This window comes from Saimiri boliviensis, chromosome 11 (assembly GCF_048565385.1).
Source record: "Saimiri boliviensis isolate mSaiBol1 chromosome 11, mSaiBol1.pri, whole genome shotgun sequence".
Taxonomy (NCBI): Eukaryota; Metazoa; Chordata; class Mammalia; order Primates; family Cebidae; genus Saimiri; species Saimiri boliviensis.
The window spans coordinates 48,005,231-48,027,750 of record NC_133459.1 but is presented as its reverse complement, the minus strand read 5'-3'; the positions used below and the strand labels follow the sequence as shown (position 1 = coordinate 48,027,750).

General features: G+C 39.0%; 1 protein-coding gene and 1 non-coding gene across 6 annotated transcripts in view; one reads left to right on the top strand and one right to left on the bottom strand.

Annotated features, from left to right (window-relative positions):
• Positions 1 to 22,520, top strand: part of LOC101050152 (AGBL carboxypeptidase 4) — a 1,418,805-nt gene that overhangs the window by 383,492 nt on the left and 1,012,793 nt on the right. The window lies entirely within an intron of this gene.
• Positions 9,616 to 9,722, bottom strand: LOC120366119 (U6 spliceosomal RNA). Its single transcript, XR_005580870.1, has one exon. It is a non-coding gene; the product is annotated as a U6 spliceosomal RNA (small nuclear RNA).

The window sequence follows — 22,520 nt, the reverse complement described above, 5'->3', positions numbered from 1 at the left end:
GGCCAGACAGTAACTTTCAAGTATTGCCTCCAAAATGCAAATTCTAACCCAGTCTGAGGCAGAAGAGCATTCCTGATTCTTCCTAGGCCTTGAGCAGTGTCTTCATAGCCACTGATATATTGATTCATTGACATTCTGTAAGTGTCTGCTCAGTGCTAAGATTTGAACTGGGTGCTAGAATACAACCATGAATGAATGGATTCACTCTATGTCCTTAAGGAGCTCAGGGTGGAAATTATAGCATCCACAAATAGGTGCACTGCAGTGTCACAAAGGCTGTAAATTAAAAGGTATAACAGAGGACAATGGAGGCACACAACATTATGGTATATTATAACTGAGGAAGCATTGCCATGAGAAACTGAAATTTTGCTGGGCATAGATATGGAATACAAGGACATTCTATGCTGGAAAAGATTGTGAGGAGAGATAGTGGCCTGGAACAGCTTAATGTGCATGGGAAATAAATATTAATTCATCTTGGCTGGATTACATGGTGTGGAATCTGGAGCCTGGTGAGTCAGGGTGCATAGAATAAGGATGAGGGATATATCATTTAGGTGGGGGGGATAATTGAGATGTTTTAAGAAGGAAACAATGTGGCCTGATTAAGAATTTAGCAAGATATTTTCTATTTTATTTTTCTCCTGAAAAATTTCAGGGCCTCAGAATTTCATTATTTCATTGTATTTGATTATTATGAAAAAAGAATAATAATAATAAATAATAATAAATTTAAATCACTGCCTTGCTGAATCATGAGTCTGGAGGCCAGAAGCAGAAGGAATTTCTGACAGGGCTAAAGTTTGCAAATAACAAGTTCCTGTTGTGGGGAGTAATATTTTAAAATGTAATGTTTGTGCTGTTATTTGCATTGTATATTCACCTGTTGTGTTGCCAAGGAACTGTTTAGCAACATGATGCCAGACTTTCAATTCTGATATTTGCTCTTCCTTCTTGTAATTAGTGGCAAAGAACAGAACCTTTTGTTTACAGGGTTCCAGCTAGGAGGTATTTATAATTTAATTCAAGCAAATATTATGGATGGATATATATATATATATATATATATATATATATATATATATATACACACACACACACACACACACACACACACACACACACACATACACATTAATACTATGCAATGACATTGTGTTAGGTATAAGTGTTGCAGAGGTGAATAAAACCAGTTGCCTAATGGTGAGATAAGTCACTGTATCTCAAGAAAAGCAGCATGGGCTACGGGAACACAGAGGAGGGGCCCCTAGACTAGGTGGGCTAGGAAAGTACTCAAAGTAGATGATTTCTTTTTCTTTTCTTTTCTTTTTTTTTTTTTAAGATGGAATTTCACCTTGTTTCCCAGGCTACAGTGCAATGGCATGATCTTTGCTCACTTCAACCACCACCTCCTGGGTTCAAGTGGCTCTCCTGCTTCAGCCTCCTAAGTAGCTGAGGCAGGAGGATCACTTGGGCTAGGCAGTAACCTGGGACTACAGGTGTGTGCCACTACGCCTGGCTAATTTTTTTTGTATTGTTAGCAGAGACGGGTTTCACCATTTTGACCAGGTTGGTCTTGAACTTCTGACCTCAGGTGATCTGCTCAAAGTAGATGATTTCCGAGCTAAGGCTTTAAAGGTGAATAGGAATGGAACAAGCCAATGAAGAATGGGAGGGAGATGAGAGGAAAAGGTGAAGAATGGATGAGAGTTTTTAGACAGAAAGAACTAGATGAGCCAAGACAGAGGTGAGGGACATTCTGGTGTATGTGTAGATGAATAAGCAATTTAATATAGCTCAATTATTTTTCCTTTTGATTTATAAAACTGTTATTTTATGGTACTGGTTACTAGAGAACAAGGTACTCAGAATTAAATTCTGATTCATTTCATGGAGGTACTGCCTTAATTAAAAGAGCACTGCCCTTGGAATAAAACATTAATGTATTCATTCATTCAGTCTCTAAACAATTATTGATAATGGTTGCATGCTAGAAACTCTGTTCATGATGAGCAGGATATCCTTTTTAATCTAATTATATAAATTTGGGCAAAGCTCCTGATATTTCTGAACTGTAGTTTTACATCTCTAAATTGGGACATTAATATCGTCTTCATAAGATTTTTTGAGGATCAAATTAAATTGTATGTGAAAGTTTTTATAAATTCTAATGTGCTATCCTAACACTTTTCATGTTAATAATGTTGCATATGAAAAAGTTGTTTGATAGACAGAAATGGAATTTGTTACTGAGCAAAGAAACTTGGAGCAGTCAAAGAGGAATGCTAGTCATTCTCTAGGCATATGCTGAGGCTTTGAATCCAGCAAATTAAAATGAAAAATTTTCCTGAGAGGTATCTCAGGTGCCTTACCAATCCTATATCCTGGAACTCAGTGTTTTTTTCCAACTATAAAATGGGGATAATAATGCCTAACACGCAGGGTTTTTATGGGGATTACACAAGGTAATGTATATAAAAGAAATAAGTTAGCTCAGTGTTTGGCACTCAATACATTTTCCATAAATATTTGTGTCTTCTGAATCTGAGCAAAAATAAGAAATTTGATTTGCAGGTGTGAACAAGCAAAGATATTATTTTGTAGCTTGTAATTTCCATATTGCTAAAGGTAAGGAACTGTCAAATATGGCCCCAATGCATAGACAGAATGTTCAGGGGGAAGAAAGACAGGAATTATTTTTATGGCATCTGATTCTAAAAGGTAAGACATAGATTTTCTTTTGTGATTATCAAAATTCTTCCAACTTTGACCCTGCCTGTTTCCAAAGCCACTATGACATGTTTGGATATTTGTCATAGCAGCACTTCACTATCATTACCAGAATCTGTATTAGTTATCTAATTAATGTGTAACAAATTATCACAAATTTAGTGACTTAAATAGCATATTAATTATAAAATAGTTTATATGGATCAAGAGTTGAGACATGGCTTAGTTGTGTCATCTGCTTGGGATCTCACAAAGTCAGTAATCAAGATGATGATCAGGTTGCTTCTTATCTGGAAGTTTGACTGTGGAAGAATCCTCTTCTAAGCTCATTGGGCATGTTAGCAGACTTCAGCAACCTATTATATGATTGAGGGCCCTGGCTTCTTGCTGACTGTTGACTGGAGGCCACCCTCTGCTCTTACATTTCCTTGCCACATGGGCTTTTCCAATATTGCTGTTTACTTCATCAAACCAGCTCCTTATGGTGGATTTCCTAGCACAGTAGAATCATTCAGAATGTAACATAACCATGTGTGTGACATCCTATCACGTTTGTCATATTATATTTTAAGACCAAGTCACAGCTCTGCCAGTACTCAAGAGGGAGAGATTATATAGGGGCATGAACACTGGGAGGCAGAGATGACTCAGAGCTACCCTGTAGTTGTTCCCCAGAGAAGGTTCAAGTAAATCTGAAAATAATTAACTCTAGCTATAATAGGTGAAATGCATAACACTGTGTATTACTTGACACATAGTAACTGTTCTATTCATACTATTTGAATTTGAATATATGCTTTAAGAGGGGTTTAGATGAACTAGAGATTGGCTGTAGGATAATGACTAAGATGGAGAGGGAAAGCAATTCCATTTGCTTAAACAGTTAATGAACTGGTTCTGCAACTTAACAAGCTGTGTGATCTTGGACATGTTTCTTAGCTTTTGAGGACTTGATGTTCTCATATTTGGAACAGAAATAGCAGCTTCTTCATAAAGTAAATGAGATAAAGCATACTTTAAATACTTAAGCATTTAAGTGTAGTTCTGATAAAGGCAGATATACACATTCACACAAAACAATATTAACCCTAAATGTAAATGGGCTAAATGCCCCAATCAAAAGACACAGACTGGTAAATTGAATAAAAAGGCAAAATCCATCAGTGTGCTGTATCCAGGAAACCCGTGTCACAGGCAAGGATACACACAGGTTCAAAATAAAGGGATGGAGGAAGATCTACCAAGCAAATGGAGAGGGGAAAAAAAAAAAAAGCAGGAGTCGCAATCCTAGTCTCTGATAAAATAGACTTTAAACCAACAAAAATCAAAAGAGACAAAGGACGTTAAATACTGGTAAAAGGATCAGTGCAGCAAGAAGAGCTAATAATCCTAAATATATACACACCCAATACAGGAGCACCCAGATACATAAAGCAAGTTCTTTTTTTTTTTTTTTTTTTTTGTTTTTATTGCATTTTAGGTTTTGGGGTACATGTGATGAACATGCAAGATTGTTGCATAGGTACACACTTGGCAGTGTGGTTTGCTGCCTTCCGTCCCCTCACCTGTATCTGTCATTTCTCCCCATGCTATCTCTTCCCAGCTCCCCACCCCCCCCGCCCCTCCCCCATTTCCCCCCAATGGACCCCAGTGTATAGTGCTCCCCTCCCTGTGTCCGTGTGTTCTCATTGTTCAACACCCACCTATGAGTGAGAATATACGGTGTTTGATTTTCTGTTCTTGTGTCAGTTTGCTGAGAATGATGGTTTCCAGGTTCATCCATGTCCCTACAAAGGACGTGAACTCATCGTTTTTGATGGCTGCGTAATATTCCATGGCGTATATGTACCACATTTTCCCTATCCAGTCTATCATTGTTGGGCATTTGGGTTGGTTCCAGGTCTTTGCTATTGTAAACAGTGCTGCAATGAACATTCGTGTGCACGTGTCCTTGTAGTAGAATGATTTATAATCCTTTGGATATATACCCAGTAATGGGATTGCTGGGTCAAATGGGATTTCTATTTTTAGGTCCTTGAGGAATCGCCACACTGTCTTCCACAATGGTTGAATTAATTTACTTTCCCACCAACAATGTAAAAGTGTTCCTATTTCTCCACATCCTCTCCAGCATCTGTTGTTTCCCGATTTTTAATGATCGCCATTCTAATTGATGTGAGATGGTATCTCAATGTGGTTTTGATTTGCATTTCTCTGATGACCAGTGATGATGAGCATTTTTTCATATGTTTGTTGGCCTCCTGTACGTCTTCTTTTGTAAAGTATCTGTTCATATCCTTTGCCCATTTTTGAATAGGCTTGTTTGTTTTTTTCTTGTAGATCTGCTTTAGTTCTTTGTAAATTCTGGATATCAGCCCGTTGTCAGATGGGTAGACTGCAAAAATTTTTTCCCATTCTGTTGGTTGCCGATTCACTCTACTGACTGTTTCTTTTGCCGTGCAGAAGCTGTGGAGTTTGATTAGGTCCCATTTGTCTATTTTGGCTTTTGTTGCCATTGCTTCTGGCATTTTGGTCATGAAGTCCTTGCCTACACCTATGTCCTGAATGGATTTGCCTAGATTTTCTTCTAAGGTTTTTATGGTATTAGGTCTGATGTTTAAGTCTTTAATCTATCTGGAGTTAATTTTGGTGTAAGGTGTCAAGAAGAGGTCCTGTTTCTGCTTTCTGCACATGGCTAGCCAGTTTTCCCAACACCATTTATTAAACAGGGAGACCTTTCCCCATTGCTTGTTTTTGTCAGGTTTGTTGAAGATCAGATGATTGTGGGTATGTTGTATTTCCTCTGAGGCCTCTGTTCTGTTCCATTGGTCTATATCTCTGTTTTGGTACCAGTACCATGCTGTTTTGATTACTGTAGCCTTGTAGTATAGTTTGAAGTCCGGTAGTGTGATGCCTCCTGCTTTGTTCTTTTTGCTTAGAATTTACTTGGCTATGTGGGCTCTCTTTTGGTTCCATATGAAGTTTAAGGTGTTTGTTTCCAGTTCTGTGAAGAAGGTCATTGGTAGTTTGATGGGAATAGCGTTGAATCTGTAAATTACTTTGGGCAGTATGGCCATTTTCACGATGTTGATTCTTCCTAACCATGAACATGGAATGTTTCTCCATCTGTTTGTATCCTCTCTTATTTCGTTGAGCAATGGCTTGTAGTTCTCCTTGAAGAGGTCCTTTACGTTCCTTGTTAGTTGTATTCCTAGGTACTTTATTCTCTTTGTAGCAATTGTGAATGGCAGTTCGTTCTTGATTTGGCTTTCTTGAAGTCTGCTACTGGTATATAGGAATGCTTGTGATTTTTGCACGTTGATTTTGTATCCTGAGACTTTGCTGAAGTTGTTTATCAGTTTCAGGAGATTTTGGGCTGAGATGATGGGGTCTTCCAGATATACAATCATGTCATCTGCAAATAGAGACAATTTGATTTCCTCCTTTCCAATTTGGATACCCTTTATTTCTTTTTCTTGCCTGATTGCTCTGGCTAGAACTTCCAGTACTATATTGAATAGGAGTGGTGAGAGAGGGCACCCTTGTCTAGTACCAGATTTCAAAGGGAATGCTTCCAATTTTTGCCCATTCAGTATGATATTGGCTGTTGGTTTGTCGTAAATAGCTTTTATTGTTTTGAGATACGTTCCGTCAATACCTAGTTTATTGAGGGTTTTTAGCATAAAGGGCTGTGGAATTTTGTCAAAAGCCTTCTCTGCATCAATTGAGATAATCATGTGGTTTTTGTCTTTGGTTCTGTTTATGTGGTGAATTATGTTTATGGACTTGCGTATGTTGAACCAGCCTTGCATCCCCGGGATGAATCCTATTTGATCATGGTGGATGAGCTTTTTGATATGCTGTTGCAATCGGTTTGCTAGTATTTTATTGAAGATTTTTGCATCTATGTTCATCATGGATATTGGCCTGAAATTTTCTTTTCTTGTTGAGTCTCTGCTGGGTTTTGGTATCAGGATGATGTTTGTCTCGTAAAATGATTTGGGAAGAATTCCCTCTTCTTGGATTGTCTGGAATAGTTTCAGAAGGAATGGTATCAGCTCCTCTTTGTATGTCTGGTAGAATTCAGCTGTGAACCATCTGGACCTGGGCTTTTTTGGGTGATAGGCTCTTTATTGCTGCCTCGACTTCAGACCATGTTATTGGTCCATTCAGGGTTTTGGCTTCTTCCAGGTTTAGGCTTGGGAGGATGCAGGTGTCCAGGAATTTATCCATTTCTTCCAGGTTTACTAGTTTATGTGCATAGAGTTGTTTGTAATAATCTCTGATGATGGTTTGGATTTCTGTGGAATCTGTGGTGATATCCCCTTTATCGTTTTTTATTGCATCAATTTGGTTATTCTCTCTTTTGTTTTTTATTAATCTGGCTAGTGGTCTGTCTATTTTGTTGATCTTTTCAAAAAACCAGCTCCTGAATTTGTTAATTTTTTGAAGACTTTTTTGTGTCTCTATTTCCTTCAGTTCTGCTCTGATCTTAGTTATTTCCTGTCTTCTGCTAGGTTTTGACTTTTTTTGATCTTGCTCCTCTAGCTCTTTCAATTTTGATGATAGGGTGCCAATTTTAGATCTCTCCTTTCTTCTCATGTGGGCACTCATTGCTATATATTTTCCTCTAGAGACTGCTTTAAATGTGTCCCAGAGATTCTGGTATGTTGTGTCTTCGTTCTCATTGGTTTCGAAGAACATCTTTATTTCTGCCTTCATTTCATTGTTTATCCAGTCAACATTCAAGAGCAAGTTGTTCAGTTTCCATGAAGCTGTGCGGTTCTGAGTTAGTTTCTGCATTCTGAGTTCTAACTCGATTGCACTGTGGTCTGAGAGACTGTTTGTTATGATTTCTGTTCTTTTGCATTTGCTGAGGAGTGATTTATTGCCAATTATGTGGTCAATTTTAGAGTAGGTGTGATGTGGTGCTGAGAAGAATGTATATTCTGTGGATTTGGGGTGGAGAGTTCTGTAAATGTCTATTAGGTTTGCTTGTTCCAGGTCTGTATTCAGGTCCTGGATATCCTTGTTGATTTTCTGTCTGGATGATCTGTCTAATATTGACAATGGGGTGTTAAAGTCTCCCACTATTATTGTGTGGGAGTCCAAGTCTCTTTGTAAGTCATTAAGAACTTGCCTTATGTATCTGGGTGCTCCTGTATTGGGTGCGTATAAATTTAGGATCGTTAGCTCTTCTTGTTGCAGTGATCCTTTTACCATTATGTAATGTCCTTCTTTGTCTCTTTTGATCTTTGTTGCTTTAAAGTCTATTTTATCAGAGATGAGAATTGCAACTCCTGCCTTTTTTTGCTCTCCATTTGCTTGGTAGATCTTCCTCCATCCCTTTATTTTGAGCCTTTGTGTATCCTTGCATGTAAGATGGGTTTCCTGGATACAGCACACTGATGGGTTTTGGCTTTTTATCCAATTTGCCAGTCTGTGTCTTTTGATTGGGGCATTTAGTCCATTGACATTTAGGGATAGTATTGTTATGTGTGAATTTGATGCTGTCATTTTGATGCTACCTGGCTGTTTTGTTGGTTAGTTGATGCAGATTCTTGATTGTGTTGATGCTTTTTTACCATTTGGTGTGTTTTTGGAGTGGCTGGTACTGGTTGTTCCTTTATATGTGTAGAGCCTCTTTCAGGAGTTCTTGTAGAGCAGGTTTGGTGGTGATGAAATCTCTGAGTGCTTGCTTGTTCACAAAGGATTTTATTTTTCCTTCACTTATGAAGCTTAGTTTGGCTGGATAGGAGATTCTAGGTTGAAAGTTCTTTTCTTTAAGGATGTTGAATATTGGCCCCCAATCTCTTCTGGCTTGTAGGGTTTCTGCTGAGAGATCTGCTGTGAGTCTAATGGGCTTCCCTTTATGGGTAACCCGACCTTTCTCTCTGGCTGCCCTTAGCATTTTCTCTTTCATTTCAACCCTGGTGAATCTGATGATTATGTGCCTTGGGGTTGCTCTTCTTAAGGAATATCTTTGTGGTGTTCTCTGTATTTCCTGGATTTGAATATTGGTCTGCCTTGCTAGGTTAGGGAAGTTTTCCTGGATAATATCCTGAAGAGTATTTTCCAGCTTGGATTCATTCTCTTCATCACATTCAGGTACACCTATGAGACGTAGATTAGGTCTTTTCACATAGTCCCACATTTCTTGAAGATTTTGTTCATTCCTTTTTGTGCTTTTTTCTCTGTTCTTGCCTTCTCTTTTTATTTCATTGAGTTGATCTTCGATCTCTGATATCCTTTCTTCTGCTTGGTCAATTCGGCTGTTGAAGCTTGTGCATGCTTCACGAAGTTCTCGTGTTGCGTTTTTCAGCTCCATCAATTCACTTCTACTCCTCTCTATGCTGTCCATTCTCGTCAGCAGTTCGTCCAATCTTTTTTCAAGGTTCCTATTTTCTTTGCGATGGGTTAGAACATGTTCTTTTAGCTCATTGTAGTTTCTTACTACCCACCTTCTGAAGTCTGATTCTGTCATTTCATCACCCTCCTTCTCCATCCGGTCTGGTTCCCTTGCTGGTGAGGAGTTGTGATCCCTTTTAGGAGGAGAGGTGTTCTGGTTTCAGGAGTTTTCATCCTTTTTGCGCTGGTTTCTACCCATTTTTGTGGGTTTATCCACCTGTTGTCTGTCTCTGTCCCAGGGAGTTGGAGCTTTATGAGTTTCCGTTGCACTACTGCCTTTTTTGATTTTTCTTTCAGGTCTGACCCGCCCAGCTAGCAGCAGGCCTAGCCACTGCCTGCCCGCAGGGGCTTTGCTGAGCTGCTGTGGGCTCCGCCCAGCTGCCCTGAGCTCTTCCCTGTAGTCCTTTTTATATGGGCGTAGTTAGAACTGTCTGGGCAATGGTGGCCCCGCCTCTGTTATGGCGGATTCTCTCTAAAAATATGGAAGGCTTCACGAATTTGCATGTCATCCTTGCACAGGGGCCATGCTAATCTTCTCTGTATCGTTCCAATTTTAGTATATGTGCTGCCGAGGTGAGCACATAAAGCAAGTTCTTAATGGCTTACAAAGAGACTTAGACTCTGACACAATAATAGTGGGAGACTTTAACGTTCCACTGTCAATATGAGACAGATCAACGAGACAGAAAATTCACAAAGATATCCAGGACTTGAACTCAGACCTAGACCAAGCAAACCTAACAGATATTTACAGAATTCTCCACCCCAAATCCACAGAATATAAATTCTTCTCAGCACCACATCACACCTACTCTAAAATGACCACAAAATTGGGAGTAAATCACTCCTCAGCAAATGCAAAAGAATGGAAATCATAACAAACAGTCTCTCAGACCACAGTGCAATCAAGTTAGAACCGCACAGCTTGGTGGAACCTGAATAACTGGCTCTTAAATGTTAACCGGGTAAACAATGAAATGAAGGCAGAAATAAAGATGTTCTTCAAAACCAACAAGAATGAAGACAGAACATACCGTAATCTCTGGGACACATTTAAAGCTGTATCTACAGGAAAATATATAGCAATAAATGCCCACAAGAGAAGCAAGGAAAGATCTAAAATTGACACCCTATCATCAAAATTAAAGGAGCTGAAGGAGCAAGATAAAGAAATCTCAAAACCTAGCAGAAGACAAGAAATAACTAAGATCAGAGCAGAACTGAAGGAGATGGAGACACAAAAAACCCTTCAAAAAATCAACAAATCCAGGAGCTGTTTTTTTGAAAAGATCAACAAAATAGACCATTGGCGAGATTAATAAAAAAGAAAAGAGAGAATAATCAAATACATGCAATAAAAAATGTTAAGGGGATATCACCACATATTCCACAGAAGTAGAAACCACCATCAGATTATGAGAAACAACTCTATGCACATAAACCAGTAAACCTAGACGAAATGGATAAATTCCTGGACACTTGCACCCTCCCAAGCCTAATCCAGGAAGAAGTTGAAACCCTGTATAGGCCAATAACAAGGACTGAAGTTGAGGCAGGAATTAATAGCCTACCCACCAAAAAAAGCCCAGGTCCAGATGGGTTCACAGCCAAATTCTACCAGACGTACAAATAGGAGCTGGTGCCATTTATTCTGAAACTATTCCAAGCAATACAAAAAGAGGGAATCCTTCCCATATCATTTTATGAGAACAACATCATCCTGATACCAAAACCTAGCAGAGACTCAACAAGAAAAGAAAACTTCAGGCCAATATTGACGATGAAGATAGATGCAAAAATCTTCAATAAAATACTGACCAACCAATTGCAACAGCACATCAAAAATCTTATCCATCACGATGAAGTAGGCTTCATCTTGGGATGCAAGGCTGGTTCAACATATGTAAGTCTATAAACATAATTCACCACTTAACCAGAACCAAAGACAAAAACCACATGATTATCTCAATAGATGCAGAGAAGGCCTTTGACAAAATTCAACAGCCCTTTATGCTAAAAACTCTCAATAAACTAGGTATCAATAGAACGTATCTCAAAATAATAAAAGCTATTTATGACAAAGCCACAGCCAATATTATACTGAATGGGCAAAAACTGGAAGCATTTCCTTTGAAATCTGGCACTAGACAAGGATGCCCTCTCTCACCACTCCTATTCAATATAGTATTGGAAGTTCTGGCCAGAACAATCAGGCAAGAAAAAGAAATAAAGGTTATTCAATTAGGAAAGGAGGAAGTCAAATTGTCTGTTTGCAGACGACATGATTATATATTTAGAAGACTACATCGTCTCAGCCCAAAATGTACTGAAACTGATAAGCAACTTCAGCAAAGTCTCAGGATACAAAATCCACAGGCAAAAATCACAAGCATTTCTATATTCCAGACTTAAAGATAGCCAAATGAAGAATGAACTGCCACTCACAATTGCTACAAAGAGAATAAAATACCTAGGAATACAACTAGCAAAGAATGTAAAGGATGTCTTCAAGGAGAACTACAAACCATTGTTCAATGAAATAAGAGGACACAAACAGATGGAGAAACATTCCGTGCTCATGTTTAGGAAGAATCAATATCTTGCAAATGGCCATACTGCCCAAAGTAATTTATAGATTCAATGCTATCCCCATCTAGCTATCTATGACATTCTTCACAGAACCGGAAAAAAACCACCTTAACCTTCATATGGAACCAAAGGAGAGCCTGCATAGCCAAGTTAATTCTAAGCAAAAACAACAAAGCTGGAGGTATCCCACTACCTGACTTCAAACTATACTACAAGGCTACAGTAATCAAAACAGCATGGTACTGGTACCAAAACAGAGATACAGACCAATGGAACAGAACAGAGGCCTTGGAGACAATGCGAAGGATATGAACACTTTACAAAAGAAGACATATTAGGCCAACAAACATATGAAGATATGCTCATCATCACTGGTCATTAGAGAAATGCAAATCAAAACTACATTGAGACATCATCTCATGCCAGTTAGAATGGTGATCATTAAAAAATCTGGAGACAACAGATTCTGAGAGGATATGGACAAATAGGAACACTTTTACACTGTTGGTGGGAGTATAAATTAGTTCAACCATTGTAGAAGACAATGTGGTGATTCCTTAAGGACCTAGAAATAGAAATTCCATTTGACCCAGAAATCCCATTCCTGGGTATATATCCCAAGGATTATAAATTGTTCTATTATAAGAACACATGCAGACAAATGTTCACTGCGGCACTGTTTACAATAGCAAAGACTTGGAAACCACCCAAATGCCCATCGATGATAGACTGATGGGGCAAATATGGCACACATCCATCATGGAATACTCTGCAGCCATAAAAAATGTTGCGTTTGTTTCCTTTGTAGGGACATGGATAAACGTGGAAACCACCATTCTCAGCAAACTGACACAAGAACAGAAAATCAAACACCGCATGTTCTCACTCATAGGTGGGTGTTGAACAGTGAGAACACATGGACACAGGGGTCTGTCAGGGGGAACTAGGGGAGGGACAGTAGGGGGTGGGGAGTTGGAGAAGGATAACATGGGAAGAAATGCCAGATATAGGTGATGGGGAGGAAGGCAGCAAACCACATTGCCACATAAGTACCTATGCAACAATCTTGCATGTTCTTCACATGTACCCCGAAACCTAAAATGCAATAAAATATATGTATTTAAAAAAAAATTTTTTTTTCCTTCAGAACCTTAGATAAATCATATGAGTCTCTCTTCGTTTGTAACGTTTCCATTGAAAAGTCTGCTGGCAGACATATTGGAGCTCGATTTTATGTTACTCGTTTCTTGTGTCTTACAGCATTTAGGCTTCTTTATCATTGAACTTTGTGAAATTTGATTATTAAATAGTTTGATTATTTGACTTAAGTCAGCTTATTGTTGCATAACCTTCCTATACTTGGTTATTGATGTCTTTCTCTAGGTTTTGGAAGTTCTTGTTATTATCTCTTTGAATAAATTTTCTGCCCATATCTCTTTCTCTGTCTTCTCTTTGAGGCCAGTAAGTTTTAGATTTGCCCTTTGCCCTTTTGAGGCTACTTTCTAGATTCTGTAGGTTTACTTCATTGTTTTTTGTCTCTTTAAAAATACTCTGACTATTTTAAATAGCCTGTTTTCAGGGTCACTTTTTTTTTTTTTTTTTTTTTTTTGCTTGATCTCTTCTGCTATTAAAAGACTTATGCATTCTTCAGTATGTCAATTGCAGTTTTCATATCCAGAAATTCTGTTTGATTCTTTGTAAATTATCTCAATCTCTATATTAAATTACCTGATAGCATTCTGAATCTTTTTCTCCATGTTATCTTAGATTTCTTTGCATTTTCTCAACACAGCTATTTTGAATTATCTGAAAGGTGATATATTGTTTTTCTAGTATTGGTCCCATGTGCTTTACTGAGCACATTTGATGAGGTCATGTTTTTCTGAATGGTGTTGATGCTGGTAGATGTTTTTGGTGTCTGAGCATTGAAGAGGCAGATATTTATTGCAGACTTCACTGTTTAGGTTTGTTTGTACTTGTCCTTCTTGGGAAAGCTTTCAAGATATTTGAAAGAACTTGAGTGTTGTGATCTGTGTTAGGGTTCTTCAGAGAAACGGAACTAATAGGATACATGTATATATGAAAGGGAGTTTATTAATTAAAGTTGACAAACACCATCACAAGGCGAAGTTTCTTGATAGGCTGTCTGCAAGCTGAGGAGCAAGGAAGCCAGTAGTAATTCAGTCCAAGTCCCCAAACCTCAAAAGTAAGGAAGCCAACAGTGTAGCCTTCAGTCTGTCAATGAAGGCTTAAGAGCCCCTGGCAAACCACTGGGTAAGTTCGAGAGTCCAAAAGCCAAAGAACCTGGAATCTGATGTTCAAAGGCAGGAAGCCTCCAGCACAGGAGAATGATGAAAGTCAGAAGTTTGAGAAAGTCACTTTCTTTCACCTGCTTTTTCTAGCTGTACAGGCAGCCAATCGGATGGTTTTCACCAAGATTGAGAGTGGATCTGCCTCTTTTAGTCCACTGACTAAAATGTTAATCTTCTCTGGGAAGACCCACACAGACACATCCAGAAACAATACTTTGCATCCTTCAATCAAGTTGACAATATTAACCATCACATGATTTAAGCTGTATCTGCTTTAGATGACACCCCAAGCCTAATATGCTGTGGTTCTTGCAGACTCATAGAGGTACTGCCTTGATAGTCTTGTGCAAGATTCAGGAGAATTCTGTGGTTTACCAGGGAGAGATTCCTATTCTTTTCCCTTACATTCATCCATAACAAACAGTATCTTTCTGTTCTGAACCTCCTGGAATTAGAGGTGACATGACACAAAAATCTGTGTGGCTACCACAACTAGGACTGTGCTGGATTAAACCTGAAGCCATCACAGCACTGAGTCTCGCCCAAGGCCTAGTGTAACCACTCCTTGGGTACTGCCAATGTTCACTCAACGCTCTGGAGCCCTACAGTCAGCATGTGGCAAAGCCAGCCAGGCCAGTTCTTTTTCCCTTCAGGGTGGCAACTTCTCCCAGGCCCCAGGAGGGTCCAGAGGTACCTCCCAGGAGCCAGGGACTACAGTCAAATACCTTAGAAGTCTACCTGGTTTCTTACTATACTGTAGCTGAACTGGCATGCAAGTCATAAGACACAGCATTTCCCACTTTTTTTTTCCTTTTTCTGAAAGATGACCCTTACCCTGTAGCCACTGCCACCACAGGCCATGAAGAGTACTGCCAGAATACTGTTGATGTTCCCTTAAGGTTCAAGAGCTCTAAAAAAAAAAAAAAAAAAGGAGCTCTTAAGTCAGTTTATGGTGAATGTTGCTTGGCCTGCAACTTACACTTTAGGATATTAGGCTCCTTACTGGCCCATGGCAGGTCCAGGGGTGTTGTACAAGAGTCAAGTCTTAGAATTAGGGATGCCAGCTGGGTGTAGTGGCTCATACCTGAAATCCCAGTACTTTGGGAGGCCTAGGCAGGCAAATAACGAGGTCAAGAGATTAATACCATCCTGGCCAACATGATGAAACCTCGTCTCTACAAAAAATACAAAAATTAGCTGGACATGGTAGCATGCACATGTACTCCCAGCTATTTGAGGGGCTGAGGCAGGAGAATTGCTTGAACCTGGCAGGCGGAAGTTGCAGTGAGTCAGTATTGCACCACTGCACAGCAGCCTGGTGATAGTGGGACTCCATCTAAAAAAAAAAAAAAATCAGGGAACTCAAAAGCCAGCTTGGTGTTCTGCTCCACTGTGGCCATGCTGGTACCTAAGGTTCAAGGCAATGTCTCCTTTACTTTTTTCTCTACTTTTCTCAAGAAGGAGTTTTTTCCCATAGCTGCCACAGGTGGTAATGTGCTGGGTCTCACCTGAAGCCAGCAAGTCTATGGCTCACCCACCGCCCTTGAGGTACTATGTAGGTGTCACTGCTGGTTATTCAGGGCCCACAGTCTCTTCTGTTAGCAGGTAATAAATGTTGCTATGACTGGTGCCCTATCATACTGTGGTAGAGCTGGTATTTAATATGCAAGACAAAGTCTTCCCCACTCTTCTATCTTTTCTTCTCAATCATAAGGAAGGGGTCTCTTTTGGAGCTGTGAACTTTGCAGCCTTGGGTTAGGGGAGGTGTGATACCAGCTCTCCTGTTGCCACCCCAACTGATATCTCAGTATGTCATATCCTTCCCCAATTCAGTGTCTCTGGGCCTAGTTCAGCTATAGGACTCACCTAGAAGTTGCAGACCTTATGGCCTAGACTGCCTTTTATGTTGACTTCGAGACCCAGACCACTTTAGCCCTTGGTGGTGAGGTTTGCAGGAACTCAAGTTGGGACCACTGGGAACAGTTATTCTTCTCTGGTTATGGATGGGTTAAATCTTCATGGGCGAGTTTCAGTTGAGTTTGGTCCAGTTTTCCTTTTTATGCTAAGAGGACAGCCCTGAGTTCAATGTCTCATCATTGCTGTGCTCTTCCTTCCCCAGCGCCCAGAGACACTCTCCGAGTTATGCTGCTGCCACCAGGGTATGAGATAATAGTAGCGTCAATGAGTCAAGACTGTTTTTTTCTATTTCTTCAGTGCCTCTTTGAAGAATATAAAGTTAAAACCAGGTGCTATGAGGGTTCACCTGATTTTCGGTTCTCATGAATGCGTCTTTTTGTGTGTGTAGATAGTTGTTAAACTGGTGTCCTTGTGGGAGGGACAATTGATGGAGCCTTCTATTTTTCTTTATTTTTCTTTTTCTTTGCCTCTTCTCAAGCATGGTTTCTTAAAAATATATTGTTGTTAAAAACACTTGGTGTCTGGAGTGTCTTAAAAACATCACTAATGAGGCTTGATCTAATTGCAAATGGAAAGTGAAAATTTGTTTAGTAAGCTAAAAACATGATGGTTTCAACTGTTTTATTATTATGTCTCTGAGACCGAAGGTAAAATTTTTAAAACTTTTATGTATGCTCACTTAAGAAAGTGTATTTGCATTTTCAAGGCTTTTCCTCAGAAACTGAAACTTTTTGCTGATGATTACTTGTCCTGCAGAGTAATCTGTCTTTGGTGTGGAAGAAATCTTATTTATAGGAACTTCTCTGCATAGCACTGTTGGAGCATTGTGATTAATTAGAGAAACCGTGGTCTTTGTAGTCTGGACCTCCTGGATTTAAATCCTGGCTCTACGTGTCTTAGCTCTGAGACTGTATGTGTGTATTTATGAGTGTGTGTGTGTGTGTGTGTGTGTGTGTGTGTGTGTATGCACATGCGCATGTGTGTGTTTCTAGACAGGATCTCGCTTTGTCACCCAGGCTAAAGTGAAGTGAGGTAATCATACCTCACTGCTGCCTGGAACTCCTGGCCTCAAACAATCCTCTCCCCTCAGCTTCCTGAGTAGATGGGATTGCATCATCACACCCAGATAAGGTTTTCAAATTTTCTGAAGAGATGAGATCTCACTGTGTTGCCCAGTCTAGCTGATACTTCCACTTCAAGGGATCCTCCCACCTCGATCTCCAAAAGTGCTGGGATTATAGGCATGACCCCCCATGCTCAGTCAAAATATGTGAGAAGAAAACTTAAATTTAAATTATAAACATACGTAATAATGTAGAAGTGTTTAAAAGGGAACAAGTCTCTTTTCAAAAACAATTATGCATACTGTGCATTTTTTCCCAAATTGCAAATGAAGTCTTTTACTTTCATAGTACAGAGTATACTATTCTTTCTGATATAAGTAGGAATAAGTTGGTGGTGACAACTTAGTATAAAATAGGATCTCTGGGGTCTTTTTGCTGAACTACATTAGCTGCTTGTACTTATCTACTCCAACCATCACTGAGGTCCTGAAGGTTGGAAGAAGACACATTAGATATCTAGGGAAATGTTATTGGGGGATATGGTACTAAGAAAAAAAATTGAACTATTATAGACTACCCTAGAAACTTGAAATAGCATTGTAATTTTTTTCTCATAATATGTGAACTTTTGTCATTTTCTTGTAAGAAATACGAAGAGTGTTCTCCCTATCCACCATTGGGAGTCCTGGTTTTCTGTGACTTTAGGATGTTTCATCATGACATAGGATATGATGTTGGAGTTCACATTATAGGAATAGACAGTACTAAAGAATAGAGAGTTTCTTTGATTTTGCTCCTCTAGCTCTTTCAATTTTGATGACAGGGTGTCGATTTTAGATCTTTCCTTTTACTCATGTGGGCATTTATTGCTATAAATTTCCCTCTCAACACTGCTTTAAAGGTGTCCCAGAGATTCTGGTAAGTTGTGTCTTCATTCTGATTGGTTTCGAAGATTATCTTTATTTCTGCCTTCATTTCATTGTTTATCCAGTCGACGCTCAGAAGCAAGTTGTTCAGTTTCCGAGTAGTTGTATGGATTTGAGTGAGTTTCTCAATCCTGAGTTCTAATCCAATTGCACTGTAGTCTGATATACTGTTTGTTATGATTTCTGTTCATTTGCATTTGCTGAGACGTGATTTCTTCCAATTATGTGGTCAATTTTAGAGTAAGTGGGATGTGGTGCTGGGAAGAATGTCTATTCTATGGATTTAGGGTGGAGTGTTCTGTATATGTCTATTAGGTCCGCTTGGTCCAGCTCTGCATTCAAGTCTTGGATATTCTTTTTAATTTTCTGTCTCATTGATCTGTCTAATATTGACAGTGGAGTGTTGAAGTCTCCCACAATTATTGTGTGGGAGTCAAAAGCTAGCAGAAGACAAGAAATAATTAAGATCAGAGACAAACTGAAGGAGATAGAGACACAAAAAAAACCTTCAAAAAATAAATAAATCCAGGAGGTTGATTTTTGAAAAGATCAACAAAATAGACAGACTGCTAGCCAGACTAATAAAAGAGAGAAGAATCAAATAGATGCAAAGAAAAATGATAAAGGGTTTATCACCACTGATTCCGCAGAAATACAAACTACTATCAGAGATTACTACAAACAGCTCTACCTACATAAACCAGTAAACCTGAAAGAAATGGATACATCTCAGGACACTTGCACTCTACCAGGAATAACCAGGAAGAAGTTGAAACCCTAAATAGACCAATGACACGAGTTGAAGTTGAGGCAGCAATCAGTAGCTTACCAACCATAAAAAGTCCAGGTCCAGACATGTTCACAGCCAAATTTTCCCAGACATACAAAGAGGAGCTGGTTTTATTCCTTCTGAAACGATATCAAACTACAAAAGGAGGGAATCCTCCCTAACTCATTCTATGAGAATAACATCATCCTGATACCAAAACCAGACAGAGACTCAACTAAAAAAGAAAACTTCAGACCAATATCGATGATGAACATCAACACAAAAATCTTCAATAAAATACTGGCAAACTGAATTCAACAACACATCAAAAAACTTATTCATCACAATCAAGTAGGCTTCATCCTGAGTATGCAAGGCTGGTTCAACATACGCAAGTTCATAAAGGTAATCCATCACATAAACAGAACCAAAGACAAAAACCACATGATTATCTCAATAGATGCAGAGAAGGCCTTCGACAAAATTCAACAACCCTTCATGCTAAAACTCTCAATAAACTAGGTATCAGTGGAATGTATCATAAAAAAATAAAAGCTATTTATGACAAACCTAAAGCGAATATCATACTGAATGGGCAAAATCTGGAAGCATTCCCTTTGAAATCTGGCACTAGACAAGGAAGCCCTCTCTCACCACCCATATTCAGTATAGTATTAGAAGTTCTAGCCAGAGCAATCAGGCAGGAAAAAGAAATAAAGGGTATTCAGTTAGGAAAAGAGGAAGTCAAAATTGTCTCCATTTGCAGACAACATGATTATATATTTACAAGACCCCATTGTCTCAACCCAAAAACTCCTGGAACTGATATGCAACTTCAGCAAAGTCTCAGGATACAAAATCCACGGGCAAAAATTACAAGCATTCCTATATACCAATAACAGACTTAAAGAGAGCCAAATCAAGAATGAACTGCCATTCACAATTGCTACAAAGAGAATAAAATACCCAGGAATACAACTCACAAAGGATGTAAAGGACCTCTTCAAGGAGAACTACAAACTACTGCTCAACAAAATAAGAGAGGACACAAACAGATGGGAAAACATTCCATGCTCATGGTTAGGAAGAATCAGTATTGTGAAAATGGCCATCCTGCCCAAAGTAATTTATAGATTCAATGCTATCCCCATCAAGCTACCAATGACCTTCTTCACAGAACTGGAAAAAACAACTTTAAAATTCCTGTGGAACACAAAAGAGCCTGCATAGCCAAAGTGAAAAACAAAAACAAAAGCAAACAACAACAACAACAAAGCTGGAGGCATCACACTGCCAGACTTCAAACTATACTATGAAGCAACAGTAATCAAAACTGCATGGTGCTGGTGCCAAAAGAGAGACATAGACCAATGGAACAGAGCAGAGGCCTCAGAAGCATTACTGCATGTCTACAACCATCTGATCTTTGACAAACCTGACAAAAACAAACAATAGAGAAAGGACTCCATGTTTAATAAATGGCGTTGGGAAAACTGGCTAGCAATGTGCAGAAAGCAGAAACTGGATCCCTTACTGACACCTTACACTGAAATTAACTCCAGATGGATTAAAGATTTAAACATAAAACCTAACACGATAAAAAATCTAGAAGAAAATGTAGGCGAAACCATCCAGGATATAGGTATAGGCAAGGACTTCATGACTAAAACACCAAAAACAATGACAACAAAAGCCACAGTGGACAAATGGGATCTAATTAAACTTCAGAGTTTCTGTACAGCAAAAGAGCTTCTGTACAGCAAAGGAAACAATCATTAGAGTGAACTGACCACCAACAGAATGGGGAAAAAAATTTGCAATCTACCTATCTGACAAAGGGCTAATATCCAGAATCTTCCAAGAACTAAAACAGATATACAAGAAATAAACAAACCCATTCAAAAGTGGGTGAAGGATATGAACAAACAGTTTTCAAAAGCAGACATATCTGAGGCCAAGAAACATATGAAAAAAATACTCATAATCACTGATCATTAGAGAAATGAAAGTCAAAACCACATTGAGGTATCATCTCACACCAGATAGAATGGTGATCATTAAAAATTCTGGAGAAAACAGATGCTGGAGAGGATGCAGAGAAATAGGGACACTCTTACACTGTGGTTGTGAGTGTAAATTAGTTCCATCATTGTGGAAGACAGTGTGGTGATTTCTAAAGGATCTAGAAATAGAAATTCCATTTGACCCAGCAATTCCATTACTGGATATATACCCAAAGGACTATAAATCGTTCTATTATAATGACACATGCATACATATGTTCATTGCAGCCCTGTGTACAATAGCAAAGACCTGGAATCCACCTAAATGCCTATCAATGATAGAGTGGACAAAGAAAATGCAGCACATATACACCATGGAATCCTACGCAGCCATAAAAATGATGAGTTTGTGTCCTTTGTAGTGACTTGGGTGAATCTGGAAACCATCATTCTCAGCAAACTGACACAAAAACAGAAAATCAAACACTGCATGTTCTCACTTATAGGTGGGTGTTGTTGAACAATGAGAACACGTGTACTCAGGGAGAGGACTGTCACACACTGGGGCAGTGGAGGGGGAGCTAAGGGAGGGACAGAAGGGGATGGGGTTGGTGGGCAAGGATAACATGGGGAGAAATGACAGATATAGATGAAGGGGGAATAGAGGCAGCAAACCACCTGGTTATGTAATCACCTATGCAGCAACCTTGTATGACCTGCACATGTACCCCAGAACCTAAAGTGAAATTAAAAAAAAAAGAATAGAGAGATGTATTAATTTCCCAAAGGTTACACAAAGGAACCAGTATATAGTCTATATTGTGATTAAACACAATGAAATATCACTCAGGCTCTTGCCTGCCTGATTGAATATTCTAATTAAAATGAGAAATATGGTAGATCAGTTTTTAAAACTCATTTTTAAATAAATATTTTTAAATTCATTTTAAAAATAATTTTTAATTCATTTTTAAATAAATAGTTTTTGAGCAAATATTTTATCTTTTCTCCATGTTTTCATAACCTTTCATAGGTTGATACATATTACTTTACACTGACAATAAAAAATTTAAAGGCAGAAGGATTGAGGTCATATTAATCTTTGTATTTCAGTGCCTTAAAATATTAGGTATTTAATGAATGTTTGTCTACTTAATTAATAATAATAAAATGAAGTCTTGAAATATGATTCTAAGAGTAGCCATACTAGACTGAGTTTATTATCAAGGAGTATAGAATCAAGCATCCTCATGGCAGATAGGAAGCAGGACTAGGTTGGAGCTCTGACTTGGATGGACAGAACAGCATGTGGAGGCTCACATTGTGAATCATAGCTCCAGATCGACTGTAAGAACAAACCAGCAATTCTGAGAGGACTCACAGATCTTCATAAGAAAGCAGACTGCTCCTGCAGGACGACATCCCAAATACTGTGAATGTCCCAGCTGGAAGTGGGAGAGGGAGAGCCCGCTTTCCTAAAGACACACCCCCACTGGAGAAACTGAAGGTCTGTTTGTGGGAGAAGTTTTCGACCTTACCTAGAACTGAGTCAATTTAGAGTGACAAGGTCATTCCTGCCTGGCACCACAGGGATCCATCAGGAGGGCAGCCTGAGGAGCAGAGGAGAAAACACCACCGGGAGAAGGAAATCTCCAGCTTAACATTGTGACAATTTGAATGAGATTATAAGCCTCATGGCCAGAACTCAGGGGAGGGTGCGAATCCAGTGTGCAGACTCCACAGGTGTGGGAAGAACTAAGCTTTTTTTTTTTTTTCCCCCATAACTGAGAGGTGGGTAG